This window comes from Pristiophorus japonicus, chromosome 8 (genome assembly GCF_044704955.1).
Source record: "Pristiophorus japonicus isolate sPriJap1 chromosome 8, sPriJap1.hap1, whole genome shotgun sequence".
NCBI classification, from domain to species: domain Eukaryota; kingdom Metazoa; phylum Chordata; class Chondrichthyes; family Pristiophoridae; genus Pristiophorus; species Pristiophorus japonicus.
The window spans coordinates 56333678-56348005 of NC_091984.1; the positions used below are offsets into that span (position 1 = coordinate 56333678).

The 14328-nt window shown below is 41.3% G+C and overlaps 1 protein-coding gene across 2 annotated transcripts in view; it reads right to left on the reverse strand.

Moving 5' to 3' along the window:
* plpp3 (phospholipid phosphatase 3) overlaps window positions 1-14328 on the reverse strand; it is a 163462-nt gene that overhangs the window by 1448 nt on the left and 147686 nt on the right. The gene's annotated exons all lie outside the window — the stretch shown is intronic.

Below are 14328 nucleotides of genomic sequence, written 5' to 3' on the forward strand. Positions count from 1 at the left end.
TATTTATTCTAAAGTCCAATTACTGTTGTTACATAAGCAAAAATGGAAAAATTGACAATCATAATGCTCTAATTTCTAAAAGAATATAATCATATTCTGAGTGTGCACTGGCTAGTTCTTAGGTGACTGTTTCCTCCTATGTACTTCTGCGAAAACACATTCTGTAAGGGCAATTTCTATTGATTGTATGTGTTAGTCTGAAAGCATGATGTGGCCCCATGGAGAATCTTACCATCCCCAGCTATCCTCTACTATCCACAGCTCCATTCCCATCATTGCACATGCAGCTCATTAATTGTCCGTCTATTGTTAGAGTGCAGACACTGTGCTTAACAAACCGAAAGCTCTGCACGTTGTCATAACCTATCATTGTAAATATATGGCACCACATAGGCAGAACTTTCCCCATGTACATTGGGAGCGAGAGGCAATTTTGCCCATGTATAGAATTGAATTTACTTTGACTACAGCATAAAAATCCACTCTTCTTAACCTGGAAAATCAGCTGGACACGGACCAGAAATACACATTATTTAGTGTAAGGTAGAGATACTACTGAAGCAGTGTACTTACATATTTTAGTTAACATTGTTTCCTGTCATTTTAACTTAGTGCAACCATTTTGGAGGTCACAATACTGCTATTTGACAAGTCAAGCTGGGACTCTATAACAGTTTCTTCAATACATTTAAAAGGGAGAGGTATAGGGTCACATTTCTGCATTTTCTTTTGATTACACACACACAGACTTGAGCAACTGGTGAGTCCTGCTGAGTCCACTAGCTGGAGGTCTGGATTGATTCCGTTTTCCCAGTTCTCACCACACCAAAAGCAGGTTGTGGCACGGAGGATCAGCTCCCAGAGACAGTCAATGAGCGGATGCAATATTAAATTAACTTCCTGGCTGCCCCGGTTACATCAGCAGACAGAGCAGTGTGAAAAGGACGACACCTGACAATCCCAGGAGGCAGCCAGGGAACAGGAAATTGTAGGAGGGCACTGGCCTGACAGGAAACTTTTACAGCTTCCACCAGACGATTGACATTTTCAATCCCAGATTTGTGTCCACCCCCCCCCCCCACCCCCGGCCCCCCATTTCCCTGTCAACTGTTTGCTTTATTATGATATCTCCAAACAATACCATATTAATAAAATGTTTTCCATGTTCAGCATTCAAAGTCCACATGTAGCGTATTTGAAAAATAGGGGGGATTCTGCGAATTACCACTTTGTACTCATTTGTTCTATTTTCACACTACTCTGTCTGCTGATGTAACCGGGGCAGCCAGGAAGTTAATTTAATATTGCATCCGCTCATTGACTGTCTCTGAGAGCTGATCCTCCGTGCCAAAGGTGAGTGTTAAAAGCTATGTTTACATATGACATTTACTTTAAGGTATATTTACAGCACAATTTGAGTATCAGTGTGAAGCAGTTTTAGCTTTCCACCAATGCTACGCTTATGGGATGTAAATCAGGTGTTAAGGTCCAAAATGTCCCTCTGTCAAAGTGGAATGAGACTCCCTCTTTCAGCGAGCCTCAGTCTGCTTCATTCTGGTGTCAGGTTGGGCCCCGACATTGTATTCAGTTACATTTTCACGATAACAGCAGCACTGGTGCAAAGCAAACCTATCTTCTAGTAAGGCTACAGCTGTAGTGCCAATGCATCCTAAAATATCAGAATGTATCTTCATCTAATTGTACATGTTGCAGTTTTTCTTTACGTATTGACTTTTTTCCTCCAGCTAAATGTTAAAAAAGAAAAAGGAAGACTTTGCCTTTCACAACCATCAGACGTTCCAAAACACTTTACAGCCAATGAAGTACTTTTTCAAGTGTAGTCACTGTTGTAATGTAGGAAACGTGGCGGCCATTTGGTTCACAGCATGCTCCCATAAACAGCAATGTGATAATGAGCAGATAATCTGTTTTAGATGTTAATTGAGGGATAAATATTGACTAGGACATCACAAATAATCCCTTGCTCTTCTTCGAAATAGTTCCATAAGATCTTTTACGTACACCTGAGAGAGCAGATGGGGCCTCGGTTAACGTTTCATCCGAAAGACGGCACCTGCGACAGTGCAGCACTCCCTCAGTACTGCACTACAGTGTCAGCCTAGATTTTTGTGCTCAGGTCTCTGGAGTGGGGCTTCAACCCACAACCTTCTGACTTAGAGGTGAGGGTGGTACCAACTAAGCCACAGCTGACGCCATGAAGATCAAAGCCACCATCTTCAGCCCCCACCAAAAACTCCATATGCTTGCAACCAATTCCTTCTCCTCCTTAGCCATTATCTCAGGCTGAACCAGACTGTTCACAACATGGCATCCTGTCTGACCCCAAGCTGAACCACTGACCCCATATCTGCTCCATCGTAAAGACCATAAATCTCAGCTTGGTCCAGCACTTTTCTGTCTGAATGAGAGATTGTGGGTTCAAGCCCCACTCCAGACCTTGAACACATAATTAAGACTGACACTTAAGTGCAGTACTGAGAGAGTTTGTATTGTCAGAATTGTTCAGATGAGACATTATACCGAGCCCTCACTCACCTGTTCAGAAGGAGATAAAAGATCCCATGTAGCACTATTCAAAGAGCAGAGGATTTCTCCCTGTACCTTGCCCAACATTGATCCCTCAATCAATGCCATCCAAACAGATTAACTGGTTAGTTATCTCATTGCCGTTTGGGGGACTTTGATGTGCGCAGAGTGACTGCAGCATTTGCCTATATAACAGTAAGTATACTGCAAAAGTAATTAGTTGGCTGCCAATTGCTTTGGGACAGATTTAGGACATGAAAAGTACGAATGCAAACTTTTTCTTTCTTGCTTCCCAAATCCGCTCACACACTTACAAGAACAAAACAGTCCTTATAATCAATATGCTACGGACTATGCAGGGAACAGCAGTTTCTGACCTGCAAGTCAATCCAGTTGACAAATACTCAGATGCTGTTCCGAAAACCTGCTACTCGATGTCATTAGCACATTGTGCATTCACACAATATCCTATTCAGAGAGAATGTCTATTCTCTCTATTAAATACAATGCATTGGCTTGAAATGGACTTTCATTATTTTGGACACATTCTGCTTCCTGTACTTAACAATCCGCACCCATAAAATAAACTCAGGGGATATGGAGGAAAATAAAACTGTTCCCATATTTCACAGTCCAATTAGAATTGTGCAAAGTCATCGTTTTCCCCCTTTAGTAGGCATGAATCTGGGTTCAGAGTTTCTTATCTTAAAAGACATTCACAATACTTTGCCAACCCATGTAGACTGAAATTCAGGCCAAGTGCAGACCATGCATTTTGTAACTGTTATCAGCTTTATAGGCATTCAACAGAAATCTGTGATACAATTTTTTTATATTTCTCACGCCATTGCCGGATGGAAAATATTGCATTTATTATGGGGGGGGGGGCAGTGTGGAGAGAAAAGGTTGGTTATGTACCAATATTTATGGAAATAATTCAAAAAGCAGTTCAAATGGGACAAGAGTGAGACATGCAGACATGCATATCCCAGTAAATTCCCCCTTCCCCTCTGTGAGAACACTGGGTCATAGACTATCAACTGTACACTGCAGGAGAGGCTAGCCAACCGCTAACAGATATGCCATCTCACTCCACCCCAGCCCACCCCCAAGGTACCTCTCCCTCTCAATGGAGGAACTGCTCATTTCTCCTAAGAAAGTGGGAATACTGCAAGCTTCACCCTGCACTCCTATATTGAACCTTGCTGGACACACTGCAATGCTGTTCAAACTGTTGCTTGCAGCTTACAGATTTTTTTTGTAAATAGGTAAATACTGGAAATCTTAACAATGAAGTACTGGTCCCAGTGGCAGTGTGAAGCAGTGCACTTACAAAACGAATCTCAAAATGATAGAATTTAAATCTAAGAACTTGCCAAAGTTTTATAATAATGGCTTAGAATAGACTAATAGAATAGAATAGTAAACTGATCCATTATTTGTACAGGAGACATTTACAGTTTGTCTCATCGATAGATTACAATTCCTGCTGCTTCTGTACTTAACTGAGATGCTGGACTAACAAGTACCAACTCCTCCATCCAGAAAACAGCTGTACTCGTCCAGAAACATCAGTCCCTTGGCTATAGTGGATCTAGAAGTACTATACAGGAGTACATGGTCAGCGTGTACCTGCTTGTGTACTGTACATTGTCAGCTTTTACCCAGTATTCATTATATACAGAAGGAGATGCAGAATTGATATACTATCCACACGGTACAGGTAATGAGTCAGTGGTCACCTTTTACATGATACATGCTTCAGTACGTTGGAAGATTATTACTGTGCCTTTAAAGCCCCATCTCCACTCATATGCCATTGTAATATTCATGTATAAGGGTAGTTATTCCAAGTTCTATCCCATAGCGAGGTACCTGGTATGGATTGGAAAATCATGGACACGCTGGCCGCAATTTTCTAGTCCTCACTGGTGGTGGGCCATGTACCTTGCCATGGGTGAGGACTTGGAAAATCTACCATACAGTCTGCAGCAGCCTGGTTCAGTCTTAGCTCTTCCCAATGGTATCATTGTCCTTTTGTATCACTCAAAAAGCTCATCTCCTTTTACACTGGCTGCCACACATTCACACATACTTATGGAGCACCACTAATATTTAGTATCTGCAGTATTATACTGTGCATTTACTGATTCATCCTTCCTTTTTTACACAGGTAAAGTTCTGAAGAAATTTGAGTTCTGAGCACCGGAGCAGATCAACAAGGCTAGACTACTGAGCAATCAAACTGATTATGCCATTCAATGCAAAAGTTTCTCTTGTCTGAAAAAAGCTGCTTTTGAAAATCAATTGTCACACAAGACAAAAAGTGCATTTATAACAGTTTCAGATTGAAATGTAATTAGTTATTTTCTACTGTATAGGGCCAGTGATAACCGTCAAATAGTTTTGAAAATGAATGTCAAGTGATCATTACATACAGCTATGAGTAATGGGGCTCCCTTCCAACATCTGGGTGGTAGAAATGCATGAGTCAGCCTTTATATTCTCAGCTCCGGAAGAACAATGCAGTGTCGTGTAACAGAGATAGACAAAAGGGTAAAGGTCACGGCTTACTACTGCATTATTAAGCAGCCACAATGTGTTCAGGAAGAATGCGCCTTTTAGTCAGGATACGATGAGCTACAGATGAAAATATTCAGATTCCCTGAAGTGAACCCTGTCATTAATCAGATATTTATTAAAATAAAGAAGTTTTGACCTTTCTACACACTGTATATTATGCCCAGCAATTAAATAATTCAGTTTTTCTTGGAAATTCTGGAGTTTGCTGTTTGGGGATTCATTATGTTATTGTTGCTTTGCTGAATTTTTTCCTCTTTTCTTGTGTGTGCAGTATCAAGTCTTCTTCTAAGCGTGAGCCTTAACAATAGCCTACTTGTTAGCAGTAGAAATAAACGATCTGTCATTCATGCCTTATATTTATCTAGGTCAGAGGTTGGGAGAGGAAGAGAAATCATAATCACACTGCTCCCGAACTACTCATAGCCTGATAGCACTGAAACACATAAGAACATAAGAACATAAGAAATAGAAACAGGAATAGGCCATACGGTCCCTCGAGCCTGCTCTGCCATTCAATATGATCATGGCTGATCTGATCATGGACTCAGCTCAACTTCCCTGCCCGCTCCCCATAACCCCTTATTCCCTTATCGTTCAAGAAACTGTCTATTTCTGTCTTAAATTTATTCAATGTCCCAGCTTCCACAGTTCTCTGAGGCAGCGAATTCTACAGATTTACAACCCTCTGAGAGAAGAAATTTCTCCTCATCTCTGTTTTAAATGGACGGCCCCTTATTCTAAGATCATGCCCTCTAGTTGTGTGTGAATATCCTCTCTGCATCCACCTTGGCAAGCCTCCTCATAATCTTATACGTTTCAATAAGATCATCTCTCATTCTTCTGAATTCCAATGAGTAGAGGCCCAACCTTCTCAACCTTTCCTCATAAGTCAACCCCCTCATCCCCAGAATCAACCTAGTGAACCTTCTCTGAACTGCCTCCAAAGCAAGTATATCCTTTTGTAAATATGGAAACCAAAACTGCATGCAGTATTCCAGATGTGGCCTCACCAATACCTTGTATAGCTGTAGCAAGACTTCCCTGCTTTTATACTCCATCCCCTTTGCAATAAAGGTCAAGATACCATTAGCCTTCCTGATCACTTGCTGTACCTGCATACTATCCTTTTGTGTTTCATGCACAAGTACCCCCAGGTCCCGCTGTACTGCGGCACTTTGCAATCTTTCTCCATTTAAATAATAACTTGCTCATTGATTTTTTTCACACTTTCCAACAGTATATTCCATCTGCCAATTTTTTGCCCACTCACTTAGTCTGTCTATGTCCTTTTGCAGATTTTTTGCGTCGCCTCACACATTGCTTTTCCTCCCATCTTTGTATCGTCAACAAACTTGACTACGTTACACTCAGTCCCTTCTTCCAAGTCGTTAATATAGATTGTAAATAGTTGGGGTCCAGCACTGATCCCTGCAGCACCCCACTAGTTACTGGTTGCCAACCAGAGAATGAACCATTTATACTGACTCTCTGTTCTCTATTAGTTAGCCAATCCTCTATTCATGCTAATATATTACCCCCAACCCAGTGAACTTTTATCTTGTGCAGTAACCTTTTATGTGGCACCTTGTCAAATGCCTTCTGGAAGTCCAAATACACCACATCCACTGGTTCCCCTTTATCCACCCTGTTCGTTACATCCTCAAAGAACTCAGAAAATTTATCAAACATGACTTCCCCTTCATAAATTCATGCTGACTCTGACGGACTGAATTTTGCTTTTCCAAATGTCCGGCTACTGCTTCTTTAATAATGGACTCCAACATTTTCCCAACCACAGATGTTAGGCTAACTGGTTTATAGTTTCCTGCTTTTTGTCTGCCTCCTTTTTTAAATAGGGGCGTTACATTTGCAGTTTTCCAATCTGCTGGGACCTCCCCAGAATCCAGGGAATTTTGGTAAATTACAACCAATGCATCCACAATCCCTGCCGCTATTTCTCAAGACCCTAGGATGCAAGCCATCAGGTCCAGGGGATTTATCTGCCTTTAGTCCATTATCTTACTGAGTACCACCTCCTTAGTGATTGTGATCACTATAGCCCCTTCACTATCCACTGTTGGAATATTGTTAGTGTCCTCTGATACAAAAGACTGATACAAAATATTTGTCCAGAGTTTCTGCCATTTCCATGTTCCCCATTACTAATTTCCCGGTCTCGTCCTCTAAGGGACCAACATTTACTTTAGCCACTCTTTTCCTTTTTATCTGCAGGTTCACAATATTTAAGTTTTTTTTAATCATATATTTTAGTATATTTGCTTTAATTGAAGTAAAGTAGCTCTCTTACGAGTAATATGGTGTGCATGTGCTGCTGTGGTAGGCTGTAATCAGATTGGTTCCCCTCTCCCCCAAGCCCACTGTCACATCAATCATTGGGTCGTATTCCAGTCTATTGTACAAGTTGTTAGTGAAGCAGAAGCGTTGAGACCAACCTTGATAATCATGGCATACTTTGCTGCCTACTGGAGATTCATGTCAGATTCTTCTACTTCCAAGATCAACAGTCCACAATTATTTTTGTCCATTCACTTTAATGGGCGTAAAATCACAGGCAGAAGCAGAAAACCCCATCCCACATCTCAGTAAAAATGTATGGCTTGTGAGTCGGAGACTCTCATTTGCAAATATTGAAACAAAGGAATAACAGACAGCTGAAATGTGTGTACTATAATATTTATCCCTGCTCAACTTGACTATGGGTAATCCAAGTTAATAATCTCCCATCAAAATGACGTTTCATAAAATTATGTAGTATGGTTTTGGTTCATTTATGTATATATTTAAAATATCTTCAAATTACTCCCTCCCGCAAGTTACAAAGAACTATTTAGTCAGTAAACCCTATAATAATATTGCAAAGGTAATATTTCTAGTTCTCAAAAATCTTTTGGAGCTATTCCGAGCAGTTTAAGATAATCTAAGTAAATACAAGATGCCAGAAAAGAGAACTAGGGCAGACACTCTCAGACCCGCTAGGATTTTAGAAATTAGTTGTTAATAGTCTGGCTATGATTCAGTGAATGATACTGGATCCTCAAATAATCAGCTGAAGCAGCCAAGCCCTGCATTTATATCATTCTGAAGACTAGCTATGAATTAAAGAATCCTAGCCATGTCAACATTTGATTCACTGCACCATCAGTTTAAAAACTTTCCCCCTTTCTCTAACTGCAGGAATGTACTTCAATAACATGTTTTTACACTGCTGCCTCTCTCTGTCTTCTAACTTCAGTCTCCAGAGCTGATAGGGGAAACAATGCAGAGAATGCAGCACAATAGTTACACACATCAGAAAGATTGATCCCACTGAAATAAAACGTAATACATTTAAAACTAATAGGATAGATTTAAAAGCAAACATTGGTATTTTTTTTCTCAAAAGAGAGGCTTCCATCAAGATATGGCAAAACATCACAAAGACTCTTTATTAGAAGGAAATTTTAACATACAACATTGATTTATTAATAAACCAAAGAAACATTTTAAACAGAAACACACTTTGAAAACGGAGTGGGGGGTCGGTAAACTGTTTCTCTCATTTATCTCAACAGAATAATAGAAGGAACCAATTTTAATATTTAAAACATATGTGCTGGTGAATTATTCACGTTTTAATCACTAATTATTAACAGACATTGTTTTGTGTTAAATAGGTCACTCCCAGGATTCTTAAAACTGTTGTTATTCAGGAAATAGTTAACCCTGTTACTAGTCTAAGCAAGGTTTGCAAATACCCACTTTACACTAAATTCAACATTTTGGACTTGTGATAAAGATGATGGACCATTTAACATGTTCAGGGTCAACTTTCTTTGATATCTTTTAAAATACACAGGCCATTTTCTTTTTTCTTCTTTCCTCCTTATGAAGAAAGATTGAGTAGGTTGGCCTATACTTATTGGAGTTTAGAAGAATGAGAGGGGATCTTATTGAAACGTATAAGATACTGAGGGGGCTTGACAGGGTAGATGCAGAGAGGATGTTTCACCTTGTGGGAGAATCTAGAACTGGGGGCATAGTTTCAAAATAAGGGGTCGCCCATTTAAAAGGAGATGATGAGGAATTTCTTCTCTCAGAGGGTCCTGAATCTTTGGAATTCTATATCCCAGAGCGCTGTGGAGGCTGGGTCATTGAATATATTTATGGTGGAGACAGATGTTCTTATGTTCTCCTTTAATTCTAAAGATTTTTTGTATGTCGTCAAGTCTGTCTGCATCACATATCTTCCCACTCCACCAACTGGGTGTAGGAAAGCTGCCCTATTCCTAGTGGTGCTGTGTAACAGAGCCCCAGGAGGTTTGTTACAGCATCCTGGTTTGAGTTACGATCTTTTTTTTCCAATCTAATGGGACTTATCCAGCATCCATTAGTTCATCATGTTACCCATCAGCCCCTTATAAATCTCATCCTTGTCTCTTTTATGATAAATATGATCCTTCCCTGGAGATGTGTCGATTCGCAGTCCTTTTAACATGTCTCCACCTTGTTGATATTGGAGTTGTATTTCAATTATTTCAGTTTGTGAATGGCATGTTACTGGTGCCTTCCAACAAATACTTCGAGGGAGTAATTATTGAGTTTATTAACTATTTTTCCATCATGTTATCATCCTTTAGGGTCCCACCCCATCTTTGACTCTTGTCTAATTGTTAAAGCACAAAAGCAGTGCTCTTCAGTTTAGCATCTGCAGCTATACCCAGGACCAGATTTCCCTTTGCCCCTCTAACCAGTATTTTAGTGGCTAATTGAAGGTTTTCATATTCATACCAGTGGTGCCACACACCTTTCTCCTTGTGGGAGTTTAATGTTATTTTTTCTTATTTATTTCACTTTGCGTTGTTTGTTGATCCATTTCAGTTAGACAACTTTTGCTACCTTTAAGTATGTATCTATCTCCATGCTCAGCAGTACACCTTTAAAAGTATTCCATTTATACTCAACTGAGGTGTGGGTGGAGATTAGAGATAGTAAGGGGAAAAAGTCACTGGTGGGCGTAGTTTATAGGCCCCCAAATAATAACTTCACGGTGGGGCAGACAATAATCAAGGGAATAATGGAGGCATGTGAAAAAGGAACGGCAGTAATCATGGGGGATTTTAACCTACATATCGATTGGTCAAATTAAATCGCACGGGGTAGCCTTGAGGAGGAATTCATAGAATGCATACGGGATTGTTTCTTAGAACAGTACGTTACAGAACATACAAGGGAGCAAGCTATCTTAGATCTGGTCCTGCGTAATGAGACAGGAAAAATAAACGATCTCCTCATAAAAGATCCTCTCGGAATGAGTGATCACAGTATAGTTGAATTTGTAATACAGATTGAGGGTGAGGAAATAGTGTCTCAAAAGAGCGTACTATGCTTAAAAAAAGGGGACTACAGTGGGATGAGGGCAGAGTTGACTAAAGTAGACTGGAAACACAGACTAAACGGTGGCACAATTGAGGAACAGTGGAGGACTTTTAAGGAGCTCTTTCATAGTGCTCAACAAAAATATATTCCAGTGAAAAAGAAGGGCTGTAAGAGAAGGGATAACCAGCCGTGGATAACCAAGGAAATAAAGGAAAGTATCAAATTAAAAACCAATGCGTATAAGGTGGCCAAGGTTAGTGGGAAACTAGCAGATTGGGAAAATTTTAAACAACAGCAAAGAATGACTAAGAAAGTAATAAAGAAAGGAAAGATAGATTACGAAAGTAAACTTGCGCAAAACATAAAAACAGATAGTAAAAGCTTTTACCGATATATAACGGAAAAGAGTGACTAAAGTAAATGTTGGTCCCTTAGAAGATGAGAAGGAGGATTTAATAATGGGAAATGTGGAAATGGCTGAAACCTTAAACAATTATTTTGCTTCGGTCTTCATAGTGGAAGACACAAAAACCATGCCAAAAATTGCTGGTCACAGGAATGTGGGAAGGGAGGACCTTGAGATAATCACTATCACTAGGGGGGTAGTGCTGGACAGGCTAATGGGACTCAAAGTAGACAAGGCCACTGGTCCTGATAAAATGCATCCCAGGGTATTAAAAGAGATGGCAGAAATTATAGCAGATGCATTCGTTATCATCTACCAAAATTCTCTGAACTCTGGGGAGGTACCAGCGGATTGGAAAGCAGCTAATGTAACGCCTCTGTTTAAAAAAGGGGCAAACAAAAGGCAGGTAACTATAGGCCGGTTAGTTTAACATCTGTAGTGGGGAAAATGCTTGAAGCTATCATTAAGGAAGAAATAGCGGGACATCTAGATAGGAATAGTGCAATCAAGCAGACGCAACATGGATTCATGAAGGGGAAATCATGTTTAACTAATTTACTGGAATTCTTTGACGATATAACGAGCATGGTGGAGAGAGGTGTACCGATGGATGTGGTGTATTTAGATTTTCAAAAGGCATTCGATAAGGTGCCACACAAAAGGTTACTGCAGAAGATAAAGGTATGCGGAGTCAGAGGAAATGTATTAGCATGGATCGAGAATTGGCTGGCTAACAGAAAGCAAAGAGTCGGGATAAATGAGTCCTTTTCGGGCTGGAAATCAGTGGTTAGTGGTGTGCCACAGGGATCGGTGCTGGGACCACAACTGTTTACAATATACATAGATGACCTGGAAGAGGGGACAGAGTGTAGTGTAACAAAATTTGCAGATGACACAAAGATTAGTGGGAAAGCGGGTTGTGTAGAGGACACAGAGAGGCTGCAAAGAGATTTAGATAGGTTAAGCGAATGGGCTAAGGTTTGGCAGATGGAATACAATGTCGGAAAATGTGAGGGTCATCCACCTTGGAAAAAAAAAACAGTAAAAGGGAATATTATTTGAATGGGGAGAAATTACAACATGCTGCGGTGCAGAGGGACCTGGAGGTCCTTGTGCATGAATCCCAAAAAGTTAGTTTGAAGGTGCAGCAGGTAATCAGGAAGGCGAATGGAATGTTGGCCTTCATTGCGAGAGGGATGGAGTACAAAAGCAGGGAGGTCCTGCTGCAACTGTACAGGGTATTGGTGAGGCCACACCTGGAGTACTGCGTGCAGTTTTGGTCACCTTTCTTAAGGAAGGATATACTAGCTTTGGAGGGGGTACAGAGACGATTTACTGGGCTGATTCCGGAGATGAGGGGGTTACCTTATGATGATAGATTGAGTAGACTGGGTCTTTACCGTTGGAGTTCAGAAGGATGAGGGGTGATCTTATAGAAACATTTAAAATAATGAAAGGGATAGACAAGATAGAGGCAGAGAGGTTGTTTCCACTGGTCGGGGAGACTAGAACTAGGGGGCACAGCCTCAAAATACGGGGGAGCCAATTTAAAACCGAGTTGAGAAGGAATTTTTTCTCCCAGAGGGTTGTGAATCTGTGGAATTCTCTGCCCAAGGAAGCAGTTGAGGCTAGCTCATTGAATGTATTCAAGTCACAGATCGATAGATTTTTAACCAATAAGGGAATTAAGGGTTACGGGGAGCGGGCGGGTAAGTGGAGCTGAGTCCACGGCCAGATCAGCCATGATCTTGTTGAATGGCGGAGCAGGCTCGAGGGGCTAGATGGCCTGCTCCTGTTCCTAATTCTTATGTTCTTATGTATTATGTTCTTATGTTAAATCATTCCCGCCTCTCTCAACCCCCATTAATTTTATCGGAGTGATTATTTGCATGAATGTTTTTGTGTCCTTCTGCGCATGTGCATCGTGGACTCCGCCCCCTGTTTTGCGCATGCACGCTCGATATGTGAGGAAGCTGGAAGTGAGGCCGAACCACGAACCACATGGAGTTCATTGCTGCTCGAGCTTGGAGCTGGAACTGCTTCTAGGGCTTTTGGGTTTTCTCTAAGACTTTTGCCGAGACCATCGCTGTGATTATCTACATGGACATTTTCGCGGCTTTCTGAAAAAGAGAGGAAATCAGAGGCGGGAGAGAGAGTGACTGGGACAGGGAGAGAGAGACTGGGGCAGGGAGAGAGAGACTGGGGCAGGGAGAGAGACAGACTGGGGCAGGGAGAGAGACAGACTGGGGCAGGGAGAGAGACAGACTGGGGCAGGGAGAGACAGACTGGGGCAGGGAGAGAGACAGACTGGGGCAGGGAGAGAGACAGACTGGGGCAGGGAGAGAGACAGACTGGAGCAGGGAGAGAGACAGACTGGGGCAGGGAGAGAGACAGAGAGAGAGAAAGAGAGAGAGTGTGGGAAGAGAGAGAAAGAGTGGGGGAGAGAGAGAGAGAGAGAGAGTGGGGGAGAAAGAGACTGGTGCAGAGAAAGAGTGGACGGGGGGAGAGAGAGAGAGAGAGAGCGTGGGGGGGGAGAGAGAGGGTGGTAGAGAGAGAGTGGGTGGGAAAGACTGGGGAAGAGAGAGTGTGGGGAGAGAGAGATTGGGGGTGAGAGAGAGAGAGAGTGGGGGAGTGAGAGAGAGTGGGGGAGAGAGAGAGTGAGAGAGAGTGGGGGAGAGAGAGAGAGAGAGAGAGAGAGTAGGAGAGAGTGGGGGAGAGAGTGGGGGAGAGAGAGAGTGTGGGGAGAGAGTGGGGGAGAGAGAGAGAATGGGTGAGAGAGAGAGAGTAGGAGAGAGTGGGGAGAGAGAGCTTTAATGAAATGTAATATGCGATTTTGTTGTTTTTTGTTATTTTCAACAGAATGAAAGTCATTTACATTGTAATCTTTAAAAAAAATTATTGTGCAACTACCAGTGGCTTCTAGGGTAAGGCTTGAGAAAGGTTAAACAAAAATCTGTTGCTCCTTAAAAAAAAGAAAGTGAGAGAGAAGTAATAATTTCCTCTGATATATATAAAATTCAAATTATTGCCAACATTTAACTTCTGGAAAACAAAGACCTCTTAAAGAGCTGTTGGCTACATTGAATCAATAACAACATGTATTTATATAGTGCCTTTAATGTAGTAAAACAGCCAAAGGCACTTCACAGGAGCGTTATAAGACAAAAAACATTTTTGATACCGAGCACATAAGAAATTACAAAAACTTGGTCAAAGAGGTAGGTTTTAAGGAGTGTCTTAAAGGAGGAAAGAGAAGTAGAGAGGTGGGGAGGTTTAGAGAGGGGGGTCCAAAATTTAATATACATGATCCCCTATTAAATAATTTTTTCATCCATGTGTTAATAGATTTGGGGTTATTTGTTGTGCTTGATGCATTAATCTGTTTTTTAAAATAGTATGATTTACCATGGGTTATA